Source organism: Poromitra crassiceps (genome assembly GCF_964638095.1).
Source record: "Poromitra crassiceps genome assembly, chromosome: 8".
Classification (NCBI taxonomy): Eukaryota; Metazoa; Chordata; class Actinopteri; order Beryciformes; family Melamphaidae; genus Poromitra; species Poromitra crassiceps.
In genome coordinates this window covers 14,998,618-15,005,182 of record NC_139629.1, presented here as the reverse complement: position 1 = coordinate 15,005,182, position 6,565 = coordinate 14,998,618, and positions in this window count along the sequence as shown.

Sequence of the window (6,565 nt, the reverse complement as noted above, 5' to 3'; positions counted from 1 at the left end):
TGTCAATCCGTCATTGGCTCCATGTCATTGGCACCATGTCAATCAGACTGGCTTCCGCTCCCTCCTCCCTGTGTGTTGCTGTAAATAGTCCCCTGCCGCTAACTAGCTAGCAAGCTAACGGCAGAAACCTACACGCTAGCTCGTTGCTACACGCTGAAAACGGCAAGTTGGATTGTTTGAAACTATTTCCAAGGGCACTGCCGCCAAGCGCCGCCCATCGCAATCCCACTATGGAGACCTGCGGCGCCAGACTCCTCGGACTGAAGGAGAGAGGAGGCTGGCAAGCGAGACTACTTTCCCATTGACTTCTATACAATCGCACTTGTTTTTGCAGCCAGTGGCGTTGCCCCCTGCAGGCCATAAGAAATAATGCAGATTTAAGGCACTTCCGCATTGGCTCCATTTTTCATGAACTGAGCTACCCCCTTGGCTCAAACGTAGGCTTATTTCTACAGTGCATATAGAGGTTGTGAGGGGGGGAGTGTGAAAAGAGGGCAGAGTGACGAGAGAGAAGGGGCAGCGGACATGGGGAGCCTGGTTCAATCTAATCAAGTTCACATATGGACCAAAACTGTGTGTGTGTGCAGCTTGGTAGCAGGGGACTGACCGAGGAAAGGACATACTGAAGGACGCAGGGAAATTGACACAAATATATTTTGTTCTGTCGATCTGTCCTTCTAAGTCTTTTCCACCAGTGTGTTAGTAGAGGACAGCTGAGCACGCTGTATGAGCCAGGGCTAGGGTGCCCAGATGCCAGCAAACTAATGTGGGACAAAGAGATGTTTGTGTGGGACACCTTACCAATGCTGAGTAGGGCTGCAACTCAGGATTATTTTCATTATCGATTAATCTGTAGATTATTTTTGATTAATCAATTAGTCATTTTGTCTATGTTGGTCGGTGTGTATGTCTGTAGGATTGTTGTGTGTCGCTCGGTGTGTGTGTGTGTGTGTGCGTGTTGGTCATGTGTGTGTAGGTTTGTTCTATGACGTGTGTGTGTGTGTAGGTTTGCAGTGTGCTTGTCAGTGTGTGAGTTGAGCTCCATGCTGTAAATTGCATCTGTTCCTAATTACAGAGTGCTAATGAAAGTCTGTATTCCTGGCGGGCCTACTGAGAACCAGCTTGGCACCCGGCCTGTGTCACCCAGAAGACTGATAACATATACATAGACACACACATCGTCACTATCAGGTGGAAACCTCATATCTCAAAAAAAGTATTTTTCAGAAGGAAGAAAAAACATTCCCATTTTAACAGTGTAATAATTAGTAATAACAACATTAAATATAGCCACGATGACGGGGTCCAATCAGAAGTAGTAGTAGTAGTAGCAGTAATCGTATTATTAGTAGTAGTGGTGGTAGTATTAGTAGCAGCAGCAGCAGTAGTAGTAGTAGTAGTAGTAGTAGTAGTAGTAATACTAACTACTACTAACTACTAGTAATAGTAACTACTAGTAGTAGCAGTAGTAATATGTGTAGTAGTAGTGGTAGCAGACTAGCAGTAGTAGCAGTAGAACTGATGACATCACTCACTGGTGACATCACAATTGCTTGAGTGATATCACTGATGACATCATCATTGAGCTTGATTTACACCACTGGTGACATCAACAATTGTATACATAAGACCACATAGGGCCAAATGTTATAGAGTATAATAACTCTTGAGGGAGTGAACCAGAACCAGCTTCTCCCCCTGGGCTGAAATCTCTCTTCACAGAGGACCCCTTCACTCAGTTGCTCAGGAGGGATGAGGAGCGGAGGAACATGGAGATGATCGAGGCACAACAGCAAGATTGAGGAGGTGTGAGAAACACTGGAAACGTGAAAGAAGAAGAAGAAGAACCAGGTCTAGAGTGAGACCATCCAACTGTGAGAGGCAGCAATGTGCCGCAACTGTCCCACTCGATTTGGTGCAGAACAAGCAGCCCGCACTGCTCCACACCGCAAAATAATGTATTTTACCGGACAAATCTGAAACCTACCGGTCACATTTCAATATCAGAATGTGTACAAACACAATATCATGTAAATACAGCGCTGTACAGTGCAGAAGCGTCATGCCCATTGTAACTGATTTTTGAGAGGTAAAAAAAATAAAAAATAAACATAGGCTATAATATTATAGGCTGTGTATGGTAGTTGAAACATAGTTTCAAGTTTACGTTTATGCATGTTTGTAGTTAAAACAAAAACATAAATACTGTATAGGCTACATACAGTACAACACAAAAGGCTGTTATTTACCCTTTGTCGCCACCTGGTGAGTAAATATATATAACCAAAACCATTAAAATTGACAACTGGTCCGCAACTTTCTTTCCCATGTATCTACCAGTCCTTGGCACAAAAAAGGTTGGGAACCCCTGCTCTAGAGGAAAGATTTCTACCTTCTGAAAAGGCAATACCAGCCAAAATAAACATTGTGTTACATTGCTTTGAAACATGTGGTCTCCCTTTTTTGTCAAGTCCATTGAGCCTGGGCAGTGGCAATGTACTTAGTCTGATGATTATGGATCTTTCCAGGAGGCTGAGCATTTTGGAAAATAGCCTTATGGTTACACCTGCTCAGTCTGTTAATTTAAAATGAGATATTCCTCTAAATCTGGCATTGACGAGTTATTTTGTATGTTACATAGCCTACTTATTGGCTAAATAGCTCAGGCGGCCTGATGCGCAGGCTACCCAGAACCCGCTGGGTCCTGCAGGCTGGCCTGCCCCACGGGTGGTCTGGGTTGACAAATTAGGAAAACATTGCAAAGCAGCTTTATTAAATAACTTACAGCAGCGAAACAGGCCGACTAACGCCTTATTAAAGACGTGAACTCTCTCACACACACACACACACATGCATGCACACACACGCACACACAGACAGACAGACAAGGCTGTGAGTGTGACAAAGAAGACGTGCTGTGATTGATATTGGAGGATTACGCACGGGCGCAGAGGCAAAGCCTGGCAGTAAAGAAACACTTTGAGTTATATGCTCTCAAAACAAACATTTTGGAAGGATTCAGCTGTTATTTTCCTGCCAAGATGACCGTGTGGTGATAGAACAGATTCATATCAATGTCACACAGCCTGGACTGGGCTGGTGTTTCCCTCCCAAACTTTTTTTTAAAACACAAGGCCCTTCCTGGAGCCTGCACCAACATGTCTGTAACCCTACACTCCTGCCCTCTCGCTGCTCCGCCTGCTGCCCCCTCAAATCTCCTGATAGTCCAGATACAATATCGCTAATATCCCTAATTGCCTCATTAAGTTGACATAGAAGCCGGGGCGTTAAGCCAACAAGCCCAGGAACCTAATTAGACACCTTAAAATAAAGGCAAGGGCACTTTATGGAGGGGCAGGGGCAGTTTGGGGAATGTTTTAATGAGCACACACTGCTGCTGCTGCTCAGAATAGCAGGAGTCATTTGTTGACGCAGCCAACTCTATCAGACACACACACACACACACACACGCATGCATGCACACGTCTCACACACACACACACATGCATGCACACGTCTCACACACACACACATACACATGCATGCACACGTCACACACACACACACACGTATGTACATGTCACACACACTCACACACACCCACATCCTGCTTTTACAAAGCAGTCCTGGGTCCTTAGTCATTTTGCAGGTCTATCTTTGTTTTACATTCAAATTAGTATTGCAATATAAAAGTAGATTCAGTCTCCCAAACAGACCCAGTGTGGGACAGATCCAGTGAGTGCAGGCAGCAGGGAGAGACAGATCTAGTGAATGCAGGCAGCAGGGAGAGACAGATCTAGTGAGTGCAGGCAGCAGGGAGAGACAGATCTAGTGAGTGCAGGCAGCAGGGAGAGACAGATCTAGTGAGTGCAGGCAGCAGGGAGAGACAGATCCAGTGAGTGCAGGCAGCACTCCTGCCCGGCCCGGCGCTTTCCATGTTTGCACACAACCAACCCAACGCTTTAATTTGAGCAATCTGTTACAAGTGACATTTTAGGTAGGACATGTATTCAGTAATCTGTAGTGGCACAATTTTTCTCTTGGGTTTAAGAAAAATAAGATTTTAAGGCTGAATATGAGATTAAACGACTCATTAAAATTGATGTTTTTTTTGCAGTGTACCAATCCCAATGCCTAACTCTCCCTCTGCACACACTATGACGCACACACACACACACACACACACACACACACGCACGCACGTGCATATGGACTCGTACACCCTCACACAAATGCTATGAAGTCACGTAGGGAGCGGGGTGGAGACAGAGGGAGCCCCCTGCAGATGCGGGGGTGTAATTGCATTAGCCGCTCAGTAGGGAGAGGATGAACTCGGGTTGCTCTGAAATGAACACAGTCAGGGGCCACATCAGGCCATTAGTGGCCCTCCAGCCATTTTCCCCTCTGCTTCATTTCACTCCTCAGGGCGGATGTCATCCTCTGAGAGAGTGAGCGAGAGAGAAAAGGAGAGAGAGAAAGAGCAGTAAAGAGAGAGGGAGAGAGCGAGAGGGGGCAAAGGAGAGAGGGAGAGAGAGGGAGAAGGAGAGAGAGCGAGCTGCTGGGAGCTAATGGCAGCCATACGTTAACTGATGGCGGCTTCACCTGGCTGGACGTCTTTCTGCAGTGTTCCAGAGGAAGTGCAGCGGTGAGACTGGAGCCGACACGGGTGAACCTCCACCTGTATCTACAGCAGGGTTGGGTACTGAAATCTGTACTTTTAAAGGATAAATGTCATGTCATGTGTGAAATCCCACAACTAAACATGTTACAATGTTTCAATCAAAGGCAAAGAAAATGACGCAGATACGATGTTTTATAGTGGGATTTTACCCTGCCCGCCCCATTCACTTGAATAGCATTGGCCCCAATGCAAAATTCTAACGTGATGTGAGTGATTTCTTACCCTTTTTTTAGGGTCCCATCCCTCCGTTCCTCCCATCCCTCCGTTCCTCCCCTCCCTCCGTTCCTCCCATCCCTCCCCTCTCTGCCTCTGTCTGTGGAGTCCTGTGGAGAGCTGAGTGATGAAAGCAGGGGAGAGGAGTCAGCCATGGGCCTGTTTTGTTTGAGGCACTTAAACTCCCACTGCTGTGGATGGAAAAACACGGGGGACGCAGCTCATCAATCAGACAGCAGACACTCTGGAGCTGTCAAATTCCTGGAGTGCTCTTTGTGTGTGTGTGTGTGTGTGTGTGTGTGTGTGTGTGTGTGTGTGTGTGTGTGTGTGTGTGTGTGTGTGTGTGTGTGTGTGTGTGTGTGAAGTCAAAATTGGGGACACACACCCAACTAAAGATTGGGGACAGTGGGTACAATTGGGGACAAAAGCCATGTCCCCACTGGCAGGTGGCCGCCCAGTCTTTCTGGCTCTTTAAAGCGTTTGGTTGGTTGTGTGCAAACATGGAAAGCGTCGGGCCGGGCAGGAGGCCGCTCAGTCTTTCTGGCTCTTTAAGTAAGTTCAGTTCTAAATACTTTTGGAATACTTAAAATCGTCTTGCTGAGCCCATTTGTCTGGCTCACTCTGGTTCAAATCCCGCACGACTCGAGGTCATATTTTCGCCAAACTCTGAGACCGGGCTGTTATTCACACGACCGCTAGAGTCGAAAAACGTGATTTCAGGTCGTATTCAGCTGCTTGTACAAACGACGTCGTGGGTCATATCCAGTTGGAGGCCAGGCTGGTATTATGAAGGCCATCAGTCACCCTCTAGTTTATAATAGTCAAGAGTATCTATAATAAGACTGACACCCGAACTTATAATTCACTATAAGTCACACCTGTAATGTTTTGTGACTGTTGATATAGTGCATCAGAATGATGCGTGTTTATGTGTAGTCATAAAGCATTATGACTTGTCAAGATGGAGATTGTTTTTGCAGTGTAGGTCTTATGCTCACGATTTGCACTTAATCAATCATCGCGCCGCCTTAATGACACCCTGCTGCTTCCCTAATGTCTTCTGGCAGAGGCGGGCCGCCGCTGGCACGAAGCTCACGCAGGCACGCATATGGCCGCCTCCAGTGAGTGACAGGACCCTTTTCGTGCGTGGTGCCCCCCGCGCTGGATGCCATCAGCCACATACAGCTGCCAAGGGCTAGGATGGAGGGGAAGGGGGGGGAAGAGAGGGGAAAGACATGGAGAGAGTCTCTCTCGCCTGCCGGCCAAAAGTGAATTTGTCAGGATGGAACGACGTGCGTGGGATATGTCAAGAAAGGCTTTCCATGCTGGAAAAACACCCCCTGGCCAAATATAGTGTGAAATCAATTTCATTATCTTGTCTCAAAATAGCATTTGGAATTGGATGCTGTGTTGAATTAGCTGTGTTTCCTGCAAACACGAGTGACACCTTGCTGTTTGTGTTTATACTGGCAAAGTTATTAGGACTCTAAAAGTAGTGATTCTCAACCCTTTTTATATCATGGTCAGAACCAATTTAGTCCACATGTGATGAGACAGTGTCTCTCTGAGCCAAATCTGAGAATACACACGCACGCACGCACGCACACACGCACGCACGCACGGTGGGTGGGCGGTGCCTTTTAAGGTTTAATCTTATCCTTGGAACTTAAC